The 13,508-nt window shown below is 36.4% G+C and overlaps 1 protein-coding gene across 2 annotated transcripts in view; it reads right to left on the bottom strand.

Moving 5' to 3' along the window:
* Positions 1-13,508, bottom strand: part of LOC145288235 (uncharacterized) — a 225,356-nt gene that overhangs the window by 35,856 nt on the left and 175,992 nt on the right. The gene's annotated exons all lie outside the window — the stretch shown is intronic.

Genomic DNA, 13,508 nt, shown 5'->3' with positions numbered 1-13,508 from the left:
GTCTGAATATCCTATATACCAAATATGAAGTCTGTATATTAAAAATTCATTGAGTATATAGGTTGAGAAGTGTCTTCACACACACACATTCTCACTTTTATAAATACACAGGATGGAACGATAAAATTGTCGCCATAGAAAAGACGACATGATTCCATTTCCATTTGATGGACATCGTTTTTTTTTTGTTTTTTTTTGTGTTGCAGGCCATCTACTAATTGGCCAGTTGTGTATAAATCCCAAGAGCGATAGGAGCCTTTGTCATGTCTGAAAGTGACACAATGTTCAACGAATGAGATTGGAGATGTGCTGCTGTAAAACTCATGCTTTCTACCGATCCAAATTATGACAACAGGACCATTGCCAGCACCTTCAAAATGCATTGCTGGTTTGCCATGAATAATAGGGATGTGTCCAGGGTGATGGAAACAAAGTTTCCGGCAATAGTTATGGTCTTTGGTGTTTTTTCAAGTGAGGGCCACATCATGCCACCTCTCATCTTGAAAGTCGGTTTGATAATCAACATCAAAGTGTACCTGAATGTGCTGAAGAGTGACATGATCCCCTGGTGCAATCAGGTGGTCACTGGCAGAGTCTGGGTATGGCAGCAGGACTCGGCGCCGGCCTACAAGTCCAAAGAGAACCAGGCTTGGCTTCAGAAGGAGTGCTATGACTTTGTACCCTTTTCTTATTGGCTCCCACTCCTCTCTCAATCTGAAGTACTTTGTTTGGTCATGTCGAGAACATCACCAACATGACCTCCCACAATACCAAAGCCAGCTTGATCGCCGCCATCTGCCGAGTATTCGCTGAGCTCCTACCTGCACTTTTGGAAAAGACATGCTCCCAGTTTCGGACCCGTATCGAGATGGTGATTGAGGCTGAAGGTGGCTACATTGAAGTGATGTCAGCCCTACTACATAATAAAGTTACCTGTAGTGTTGTTTCCTTTAAGACAACAAATTTATCGTTCCACTCTGTATAGGTTTTTAAATTGTTAGGTGAAAACAGAATAGTTAACAAAGCCTCCCCCTTCTCTATGTTAAGAATAGCATTCTAAGTAATAACGTTATTTCAGAATGGTCAGTAAACTGCCGAAGGTTATTTAAAAAGCCATTCTTTACATTGGGAGGGAGAAGGTTATTTCACTAAATAAATAAAAATGTGTACAAAACTTGGAAAACCGCAAGTGTAAGCAATATAAAACAGGGAGTTTTTAATATCAGAAACCAAACACTGCTGGCTGCAGACTGATTCGGGAGTTCTGGTTTGCTTGTTTCTTTTGTAAGTATTACTAAACTCAATAAAATTCAATTTTCTACCGACTGTATAGTTTTAAAAATCTGAAACTGTAGATTTCGTCCTTTTTAATAAGTCATAATTATACATAACCGACGCACGTTTCGCTGTCTGATAGTTTACATCAAAGAAATCGAAAATTAAAAACTTCCAAACTGTTACCAAAAGTATTAAAATTTGATTTTGTATAGTTTTAACTTTCTGAACTGTTTTTATTATTCATTTTGTCCGTTAGTTTCTGACAAAGGGGGGAAATTTGCTGTTTTCTGGGTTAAAATCTATCAATTTAACATGTTAGTTTTTAACTTAGAAGTAGTATTTTTAGTCCCTTACATAAGTGGTTTCATGCCTTGTCTAGAGTGATTTGCATTAAAAACAAGAAAGGTGTCATTTGACAAAATGACTATGATGGAAATATGTATGATTGTTTGAGTTGTATTTCTATAGATTGACTGACTTTCATCTGTTAGAGATTTTCTTCCTGTCTTTTTATGTAGATTGCTGCTGTGTCTCAAGTTTGTATTTGATCAATAGGAGCTGATCGCTTGAATGAAATGGTTTGATGTTGAGCGATCTCAGAACCCCTAATTACCCAAGACATACAGCATCAAATATAACGTGGACTATTACTTATCTTCGAGTTATTTTACAAAGAAGCCAGAGCATATCTGCAATTCTAACAGGTGTGGAAAAGGGTACAAATAATTTATTAGTCTTTCCTTTCTTTTTTTAACGTTCATTCTATTACAATTTGATTTGTTTCCCCCTTTTTTTTTTTTTTTTTTTTGCTTTTTATGCTGTCTTCTTTGATTGTTGTGTCATTGTTTAAAATGTTCAAGTCTTGTTTGGCAAACAAGGCTGATCCGAACGTCAGATGTTTCGGAAGAAGTCGAAAGGTGGCCAGATAATGAGGCATGAACAACTGATTTTAAGAAAGACACAAGACAACACCTGGAATCAGTTATCTGATGTATAACAGCCGACAGCATCCCAAATCTCATTAAGATATATCGCAACATCAAAATGTTATGTAATGTAATACTTATTGTTTTTTTTTTGTAGATGATATATTGTTAGAAATGATTTTTACCGCTTTTATGGGTTTTAAAGGAAGACAATATAAGTAGAAGTGCCTTGAAGAATCGACTAGTCAATACTGAAGTCCAACAGTGACAATAAAGGCTACTTTAAGTATTTCAAAAAGACAACATACTAAATAGGTTTTCTGTAAACAAATTATTGAACCTCCTGTTATGATATTCAAGTAATTTAAAGAAATAAATAGCTTCATATCTATTTTAAAATATATTCGTTTTTTCAAAGTTAGACTCATGAAAAGAAATGTTGATATTTCTTTTAACAAATTAATAAGTGGATGCTAGTTATAAAAAAAAAATGTTCCCAGTTTTACAAGCTTCCTAGTCAGGAGTTTTTTTCTGAAACAAATTAAAGCGAATAACATTTATTGCACGAAGTTCATAATCCAGCATAGTCGGCAATTAAATGAGGATATTTGGTTACAAAATCGTTAAATTTATACGGGATTTTTTTTACTTTGGAAACGTGCAAAAACAAATAAAGGAAGACCGATTTTTATGAATCTGTTTCTCATTTTTATACGATCTGAACATTTAACAGAAGTGTAAAAAATAAAGAAAACATGAACAATCCTGTTTCAATGTCTTCAATTTTTTTGTTTGGTTCTTCATTTTCTCTTGTTCATTCTTTTCTGATGCGTCTTTGCGCCATTATCAGTGACTCCGTGCCTCAACTTGTGTGATCATTGTTTGTCTCTGATGTTTAATTTTCAAACAGTACTGATTTACAGTCTCCCCACAAGGGTTGCACGTAACGGAGCTCAGTTTATATATAAATCAGCATTACTAGACTATACACATCATAGGTGGAGTGAACTTAATTCCGGAACAGTTTTGCAGCATTTTCATGTTTCAGTTTTACGAAAATTAAAATCAAGATTTTATGTCACGAAACAACTTTAATCAAAATTAAGTTTTTCGAAAAAAACATTCATGCACTAAATATTCAAATTAGCAACAAAACAATAATATTCCAATGTTATGTTTCAGAGAATATATATTCCAAAATCCATAATGATTGGTTAAGGAGTTCATGCTGGGGCAAACGATAGAAATATATCCTCATATTATTTTTTTTGGGGGGGGGTACTACTGTTCTCATCTTGAACGTTATTTTCACCATTTTTCGGTTGATGCAACCTCCAATCTTCTTGAGGTGTATCTGGTCGAACTTGGAAAACTTTCTGTCAAACTCGGGAATCTGCATAGAATTTCAAACAAAATCTTATTTTATTCATGGACGTAGCATGCTCTTAATCCGTCAGCCGTGAGTAGGTAGAAATCCTGAAAGAACTAAGTACTTTATCCACTGCGTTAAGGATAAAATTCTTGGTAAAATTCAGTTGTAAGTGATAAACTTTCTGAGGTTAAAGGTTCAATTCTAAGTGCAGGCAATACTCAAAAATACAATTGTAAATTAATTAGGATTTCTATCCCATCATGGAGAATGGAACATTCGACTCCCGTGGATTTGATAAAAAGTTTCGTTCAAAATTTCCAAGTTCAACTGAAAGATTCCAGAGTTTGACAGGATACACCTGAAAAAGGTCGAAGGTTACGTCGACCGAAACATTGTGAAAATAAAACTCAAGATGAAAACAGTATTCTGCAGAACAAAATTAATATAATCAATCGTAATCACAAAAATTCAGACCAAAATTATACCCTTTTTTTTTAGCTCAATCGATAAGCATTCATATTTTTGTATTTTTTTTTTTAGCTCAATCCATATAAGCGTTCATATTTTTTGTATTTCGTTTTTTTTTTCTTTATTCTTTCATTTCCTCAACCGAACCTTATTTTTCTCCCAATAATTTATTCATTCTTTCGATTTTCATCCCACTTCTTTTGATCCTTGCATGTTTCCCTTTCATTGTTTTGTTTTTATCCTGATTTCTTAATATTCCCAACAATTCATCTAATAACTCCCCCTTTCACTCCTTTTTTAAATTCATTTGTTTTTTTATCCTTTATCAAAATAGAATAAAGGAAATTTCTATTCTGTCTTTGTGTGCGTGTGTTTGACTTAAAGTCACAAGATAAGCTTCACATCATCGGATTCAGTATGGACACACAAATTAGTTATGCTAACAGTAAACATTTATTTCTTCGAGGTCACCAAGAGGGCAAATGCATGGAAGGGTGGGGGTGGGGTAGAACAACAAGAAATATTTTTTTTCATTCTTGTAGTTGTTTCTATCCTCTCATAATATTCATCATTCAACAATCCATTTTATAAACCCTTATCTCCGAGTGGCTTTTAATCTTGATAAGCGGTGACTCATTACAATAAAATATCTCATAATAGTCTTCATTATTCAACTGACAAGTCATGTCCTTACCCGTTATCCTCGAGTGGATTTTAGCCTTGAAAAGTGCCGATTCATATCCTCTCATAATATTCTTCATCATTCAACTAAGTATCTGTTTCATTCACCCTTATTGACTAAATACGATCTTTCAAACTTTTTTCTTTCTTTAATTTGAAGCAAAGGAGGATAGGATAGAAAGAGAAAGGGCAATTAGAAAGAAATTTTATCTCATACCTTTACAAAGCCACCATTTACCCATGCATGGATTATTGTTGCTACATCTGCGATGGTGTGTCTACTAGTCTTTTCCTCTTAGGGTTAAAAAAAAAAAAAAGGTCTCAAATTTAATGAATCCCATACGGCAAAGCTCCAACCTGTTCAATTACCACGATGTTGCATACCTGTGCGTATTTTGCAGATACTTTAATGGAATGTGCTCTGATGAACTCCTAGCACTTGTGCCACCTCATCATGAAAACTCCCGACTAACCTGGCAAGCAACAAAATCTCACCCGTTCACTATTGAGCTCCCTAGATACTGGAGATCTTTCTACTCTAATAGTTTCTTGTCTCAGAATATTAGACTTTGGAATTTCCTCTCTGTTTTCTGTTCCCCTGTCTGTATTGTCAAGCAAAGTTTAAATGTAATGTAAACAGACATCTGGCTACTGAAATCCCCACAACCTCTTGTTAGTATGATTCCAGATAGTAACCTCTAACGTCCAAATGGCAATACACCTAGTTTGGAGAAGAGAGAGAGTTTAAGAAGTAAAGATGTTACACCCTTTTAAAAATACTTTTAATAGCATCCCCCCCCCCCCGAGCAATGCCGGAACAATGCTGGTATCAAGGATACAAAACAAAAACGTTATTCGTATTATTTGGATTCATCTACTGTTCTCATCTTGAATTTTATTTTCGCGTTTTCGTTGATGTAACTTGGGATTGTTTCTGCTGAACTCAGGGAATTTGGACGGAATTTCGAACAGAATCTTTTATTTACTTCACGGGGGTAGCATGCTCTTATTCCGTCAGCCATGACTTGATGACTACAATTGCAAATTACTTAGGACCCCTTTATGCAGTCATAACTGACGCAACAAGAGTACGTTTAAGGATGGAGTACTGCTGCCACATCTGGGCAGGAGCTGCTAAAAACAGCCTATCCTGCCTTGACAGAGTACAAAATAGACTTTGTGGTTTAGTGGGGGATGCCTTTTTCTCTTCCCTGCAGCCTCTCTCCCACAGTAGAGACGTTGCGAGCCTGTCTTTGTTTTATCTGTATTTTCATGGCAAGTGTTCGTCTGAGCTCCAATCTCTGGTCCCCACCCGCCAATCTTTCACGAAAAACACCCGTCTGGCTGAAACCACTGTCATTAATTTTCCCCACTCTTTATCTGTGCCTAAATTCAAGCGTAGATTCCATGAACAAAGCTTTCTTAGAAGTGCACGACTGTGGAACTCTCTTCCGATTGCCTGTTTCCCACCCGATTACAACTTGGATGTCTTCAAGTCCAACATAAACAAATTTCTGACAAACCGCCCCCTTAAGTAAGACACTTTATTAAATCTCTAATTCTAACGATTACTACAATACTATCCCATTGATTACTGTACACGCAATAACCCTTATCCCCGAGTGGCTTCCAGGCCTTAATAAGTGTTGACCTCCATGTAAAAAAAAACAAAAAAACAAGAGCATGCTAGCCCCGTGGAGTAAATAAAGGGTTCCATTCAAATTAACGAGTTCGACCGAAACATTCTCATTCGACAAGATACGCCTGAAGAAATGTAACAGAGCACGTATGAGCGTGACAAAATAGCAGCAGCTGTAAGTAGGGTTGGATCAAATACAATTGTATTTGTATTTCAATTGTATTTAAATACAATTTTAATGTAATTGTATTTGTATTTTTAGATTTAGAAATAAATGTATTTGTATTTGTATTTTTAGACTTAGGAGTAAAAGTATTTGTATTTGTATTTCTGGTAACCTAAACGAAAGTATTTGCATTTCAATTGTTAAAAGTCAGTATTTGATCCAACCCTGTTCACATACATGTTGCGTACGTGTACCAGTCTACCAGCCCTGTCCACTTCCAGTCACACACGCTGCTGCTAGTTGAGTGACGATAAGTCTGTGAGTCAAGTAGCTTCAATTCAGGGTTGCCAGCTTGGCTTTTTTAAGGCCACATTTCGCGAATTTGGCTTTTTTTGAAGCAGTTTGGCTTTCAAAATTTTTGTTTGTTTTTTTTTTCAAATTTATGCTTCAAATTAGGCCTTTTTCGGATAATTTTATATAAATATTTATTAAATATGGATTATTAAATTTGAAATGCTAAAAGAAGTGGTGCAAATTTTGGACCCATTCCAAGAGGCAATGTCGCAAGTGGAAGGAGAAAACATGGTGACACTTTCTTGCGTTGCACCAGTTGTATTTGGCCTTGAACACAACCTCAAACTATTCATGGAAAGTAAACCAACCTACTGCTTAAACTTGGCTAATGCACTAGTCTTTTATCAAAAAGAGATTGCATCCGTTTCTTGATAAGACTGATGTCATTGCTGCAGCTGTCATGGACCCCAGGTTTAAGCTGTCATGGCTGTCATGTGAAAAAATGAAAAATAAAAATATTTCAAAGATTGTGGACCTAATTATTTCGCAGTCAACTCAGTTGTCTTTGAAGAACACAGTTCAAGAGAGGAAGTTTTTCATGACCGTGAACACAAATCAAGACGAGGCTGACATGAATGCAAAACGCCCTCGTCTTTTTGCCTACATGCCACCAGCTGGGAAGCTAAATGTAAGTCCATCAATAAGCGACACTACAGCGGTAAAGGCAGAACTCGATTCCTACTTAGAAGAATGTGTTCTGGCTTTTGACGTCAACCCACTGAGGTACTGGCAGGAAAACAAGAGCTTCAAGATTTTGAAGCCTTTCGCCAGAAATATTCTAGGGTGCTGTGCAACATCGGCACCATCTGAAAGAGTTTTCAGCAAGGCTGGTAATTTTTATACCCCAGAGCGAGCCAAACTTGGCCCGGAAACTTTCAGAGCTCTAATGATGATAAAATGCAATGAGGACATGATATAGAGTGTAATGTAGATGTCAAATTTGGAAGGAAATATTTCTTCTTTTTTCTTCTTTTCTTCGCATATTTTCAGATTGTTTAAATCAGTTATTGTATTTTTATTTGTATTTTGAGATTGAGGAATAAAAGTATTTGTATTTGTAGCGTTAGTATTTGTATTTGTATTTTTAGAGTTAGGAATAAAAGTATTTGTATTTCTGGTAACCTTAACGAAAGTATTTTATTTGTATTTCAATTGTTAAAAGTCAGTATTTGATCCAACCCTGGCTGTAAGACTGCTGGTTTGTGAAGATATTAGCTGTAGTAACAGGAAAAAAAAGACCGTGTGCTCGAGCTTGCAAGAGAAGAAAAAGGGAAAAAAGGACACCCGTGGTCAGAGAAACAAAGTCGGTGCTGAAAAAAAAATGGACCTAGACTATGGCCGACGTGTAGTGGAGCAGAAGCAAGAGACTTTTAAGCTGGTGTCGAGACGGGAGGGAAAGACAAACGGTAATAAACGAATTGTGTTAAAGAATAAAGAAAAGCCAAATCGGATTTATTTATTTTTGTTTGTTTCTTCATTTTCGACGGTGCCAGACGCCGTGGGGGTCCGAGAGAGGTTTGAACTGTAACGAACACAGTTCAAGCTTAATGGTCACGTTACAGAAGGTCGGAGGATACATCGACCGAAAGATTGTGAAAGTCATAATCAAGATGAGAAGTCCGATGGGTCTAAATAATACGAATAATCAACCATCATCTCAAAAGTTCAGAAACCCCCAAAACGTTTTCTTTTGTTTTTTTGTAAGGAAAAGAGTCGATTTTTTTTTTTTCACGTTCGTTTTCTTCGTCATTCTCCTCTAACTCAACATTCGATCAATTTTCTTTTCTCGCAACTTGTTTCATCTCTTTCGTTTCCGATCGATTTTCGTTCTGACTAAAAACTCCATTTTGTTTTAATTGCGTTTTCCTTTCCTTTTTTTTCTTTCTCCAAACTTCCAACAGATTTCTCCTTTTTATCTAACCATTTCCCTTTGTTGGGAGATACGCTTTTGCTTCTACCCTTAGGTCGCTCCGACTGTCACACTTCAGTCGCAAACAGCCTTTCCATCGCTGAATGCTCAGACTAGGTAGACGTATACCCTCTCTTAGATGCATCTAAACATCTTCATCAAATTACTGCGTCGGTCGGTCCGTCCGTCACGCTGATTAGACACGCCTTAGCTTAGACGAGTTGAAAGAAGCGTCGATTGAAAATAAATCCAGATATCAAGTTATAACAACTCGGGAAGATTTGACTATAAAAACATGTTGAAATTAATTTTGTAAACATTTTTTTTTTTTTTTTTTAAAGAAAAAAAATGTTTACGTCTGTCAGTTGATCGTCTGTCATTTTATTGATAAACGTGCAAATTAAACGGACGTATCTTATTTCGGGTGATAAGTCACGCTTTAGTTTGAAGCAGAAGTTTTGTTAATCTGTCACGTTTAAAATAGTATTTTCGTTGGTCTGTCACACTTGCGACTAAAATAACATTGTTGTTGGTCTGTCACTTTTTAAGTTTAAAATAGCGTTTTTGCAGCTTTGTCATACTTAAGTTTGAAATAACATCTTCGTTGGTCTGTCACATTTTATTTCCATTGTTAAACGCGTAAATTGAATGGATGTATTTTTGCAATTGATCCGTTGCTGTTTTCTTTGCTTGCTCTCTTTCGCCCTTTTCATCTTTTTTCTTCATATTTTCACCCCCCCCCTTCCCGTCTCTCATCCCCGAGCCTTTAATTTTCGCACATTTCAATAACTTTTCCTTTTTTCTATTTTTATCAAACGCTTTTATCTTTCCTTTTCATCTTGTCCGGTTTCCTATGCTTTTTTTTCTCTCTCTCTAATTCCTTTGAGCACAAACTTTTTTTTTTCTTGGGAGAACTAATATTTTTTCCCCTTTGCTTTCCTCTCTCTCTCTCTCTCTCTCTCTCTCTCTCTCTCTCTCTCTGTAAACAATGTGTGTGTGAGTGAGTGAGTGAGTGAGTGAGAGAGAGAGAGAGAGAGATTTACTTACTCATTTGGAGGCAACCCACCCGATTCCAGTATCTATATAGACACTGTAACCTATAATATTGGGGTAGAAGGAAAGAAAAAAAAAAAAAAGTAAAAACAGAGCCCTAACCCCAACGCTAACCCTAACCATCGCACCCTCTTTACAGCCTGAAAGGATCTCCACCAACACCGCCGCCACTGGGCGGCTCTGGCTTTCAGACGCAGCTTTTTGATTTTGTACCATTTTTCAGAAAAGCTTGGATCTGTTTGCCGCCAGTACCCCCCCCCCCCCCCCGGGAGAGCGAGGGCCCCTAAGAAGAAGGAGGAGGAGGAGGAGAGGAAGAAGAAAGGAGTTCTTACGAAACTAGAAGCCCATTACTTAACCTTATAAAGAACGACTTTTCCTTTTTATTTCTATCATCAAACGGATGGCCGTTCATTTCAACTATTTTGCATGTGAGATGGAAACACGTGTGCGGATATAATTATTCCGGCGTTTAATATGAATGTGTGCGCGTGTGTGCGTGCGCGCACATACGTGCCTAAGTATGTACATATATGTGTTGAGTTTATCAGCGCAGACACAAAGTTACATGCATACATACACATATGTATAACATACAGTGCACATACAAATCGTAGAGAAATCGCACATACATTTCTATATTGTAAACACACACACCAAACAAAACCTATGAAGTTGAGTTTTTTCTTGCTCTTATATTGATACCAGCGGCGGTACCCGGCGTTGCCGGGGTGTTTCGAGGTGTGTGTGCTCTTAAATAAAAAGAAATCGGGGAGGGAGTTTTGGTAAGTTGGTAGGATCGAACCCGAAGCCCTGAGGCGAAGTTGGAAAATAAAATGTGAAAAAAAAAAAAAAAAAAAAAAAAAAAACATGAACCGTTCGGCCAGCCAGAATGAGTTACTGAAAAATGTTTGCATTTACTTAAGTAAGAACAAAATTGACAGGTGCCCGCACGGAAGTCGTAGAGTTAACATTTTGTGCGAGCCTTACGACGACGTAAGCAATAGCTATTCAGCAGTTAAAATTTTCTGCGGGAACGTTTTTAATGAGGTCAATGACCAGGTTTGTTTGTTATAAACGAAATAAAAAAAGAAAACAGAAAAACGAACGTTAAAACTTATCTGAAAAATAAAATGGGGGGGGGGGGGGTAATCAAAATATCGAGAAAAAAAAAACTAACGTAAGGCAAACGAACTATGTTAAATGTAAAAATCTGAAAAACAAAAAAGAAAACAGAAAAACGAACGTTAAAACTTCTGAAAAATAATAATAAAAAAAACACGTGAAAAATGGCTTAAATAAGCCTGTTTCGATATTAAAATTTAAAAAATCGGTGGGTACCCAGGTACTTTTGGGTGTCGCTAAGAATAAGCGAAGTAAAAAAAAAAAAAAAAAAAAAAAAAAAAAAAAAAAAAACGTTATGTGAAAAATGGCTTAAATAACATTGGTTCAATATTTAAATTTAAAAAATCCCCCCCCCCAAAAAAAGAAGACATCTCACACCACGATTCAAACCCAAAGCGTTTAGATAATGAACCAACACGCTAACCAACTGAGCTAACACGACGTACATGAAATTTAGTCAGTTCTTCAACTATTTAAACTAAATCAGGTCATGACATCATCTGACGCATGCGTAGAACCGGTCATCGTCACGAGAGGACGGTTTTTGTTGACCCCCCCCTGTCGAAAATTGTTGATTTCGGGGCGACAAAATTAACGTTTTTGGCCAATTTTTCGATATTTTTCGAGCGAAGGATGGCGCTTAAATATGATAGAGAGTTTGTGAATTTTTGTTGTCAGTCACAAGTTTTTAGCAGACACACACAAACATACACACATTTTCACTTTTATATATATAGATTAAAAGCCTACTTGTACTATTGGTATTTGTTCCCCCACATAGTATAGAAGCGTTTCTTCTCCGTTGACTAAGGACAAATTAACTTAAGTATAGCATCAGAACAGATACTACACTGTGATCTTAACTCGGAGGGCAGATACTTTTTCTATTTGTATTTATTTGCTTCCTTGCGAACGCAAAATGTAACACAAGGTCGTTTTTAATGTGAGGGGAAAACCAGCTCTCCAAAAAGGGGCACTCTCGAAGTAAGCAAAAATAAAAATTGCCTTAGTATAGAAGGGTTTTCCTAAGGACAAATTAACACTCGGATCTCAGTCCAAAGGCTAGATCCTACTTTTTCTATTTAAAAATTATTAAAACAAACTTCTCAATATACTCAGTCATAGATATGCGAGCGACTACATGTAGGTTAACTAATTTGCATATTTCTTTGAAAAACGAACGTTAATTACTTATTTAATTTTTATAGTTTCTTATAAGATGATTAGGTTCATGTTATTACTATGTTGAATTCTATTTATGCATAGTTTCTACATTCTGCATAATTGAATAGAATTTAAGATTAAATTATTCTGGGAAATATATATAGCAATTAAGCTACACAGAATTTTCCGTGTTTCATACTCATAAGGACTCCTCAGGTTAATGTCTAGCTCTACTCGCATATTAAAAAATAAATAGGCTTAGTGGGGGATGCCCTTTTCTCTTCCCTGCAACCTCTCTCCCACAGGAGAGACGTTGCGAGCCTGTCTTTGTTTTATCGTTACTTCCATGGCAAGTGTTTGTCTGAGCTCCAATCTCTGGTCGCCCCTCGCCAATCTTTCACGATAATCACCCGTCTAGCTGAAACCACTGTCAAAAATTTTTCCCACTCTTTATCTGTGCCAAAATCAAAACGTAGATTCCATGAACAAAGCTTCTTTCTTAGAAGTGCACGACTGTGGAACTCTCTTCTGTTTGCCTGTTTCCCACTTGACTAAGACTTGGATGTCTTCAAGTCCAACATAAACAAATTCCTGATGAACCACCCCCTTAAGTAAGACACTTTATCAAATCTCCAATACTAACAATTACTACAATATACTGTACATGCAATAATCCTTATGCCCGAGTGGCTTCCGGGCCTTAATAAGTGGTGACCTCCATGTAAAAAAAAAGAAAAAAGTAAATAATATAAATGTCGATACATAAATTTTATATAGCTTCTTTACGACACAAAAACTATACAGCGCTTTGAAAATAATATATAAACAAACCTTAGGACCCCTTTCACCAACAAACTCATCAGGAATTAATAACTCCTGATGAGTTTGTTGGTGAAAGGGGCCCCTAGAGTTTGTTCATATATTATTTTCGAAATTTTATACGTAAACTTCAATTAAGAAAATATAAATAATTATTTTGCTCCTTTAAGCACTGTCTGGAAAATAAAAGGCGGTCAGCTGGCCTTGTGGCTCTATCACTATAGATAGTCTTAATAACGTTATGTTTGCCTTTGGCTTTATGAATGTTTAATTTCCCTCGATTCTCGTGGCGGTTGATGGTGGTCCAGAGGTAACATTCCTTGCTAATGAAGTTAAAGGAGTAATTCGACCACCGGCAATCACCACTTCCTGTACTGATGATTGCAAAAACATAAAACACTAGTGATTGTACCTATTTACTATGCCTCCCCACGGGACAGAGTTAGACACCAGGGTCGTTTTTTTAACGAGAAAAGGTACAAAAATAAAAATTGTCTCAGTCGTGAAGGATTTCTCCTCCGCCGAAAGAGAATAAGAAATGGAAGTGCAGCATCTGA

Source organism: Euprymna scolopes, chromosome 2 (assembly GCF_053919585.1).
Source record: "Euprymna scolopes isolate OS-2025 chromosome 2, ASM5391958v1, whole genome shotgun sequence".
NCBI classification, from domain to species: Eukaryota; Metazoa; Mollusca; class Cephalopoda; order Sepiida; family Sepiolidae; genus Euprymna; species Euprymna scolopes.
The sequence above is the reverse complement of the archived record's forward strand: the minus strand, read 5'-3'. Positions and strand labels throughout refer to the sequence as shown.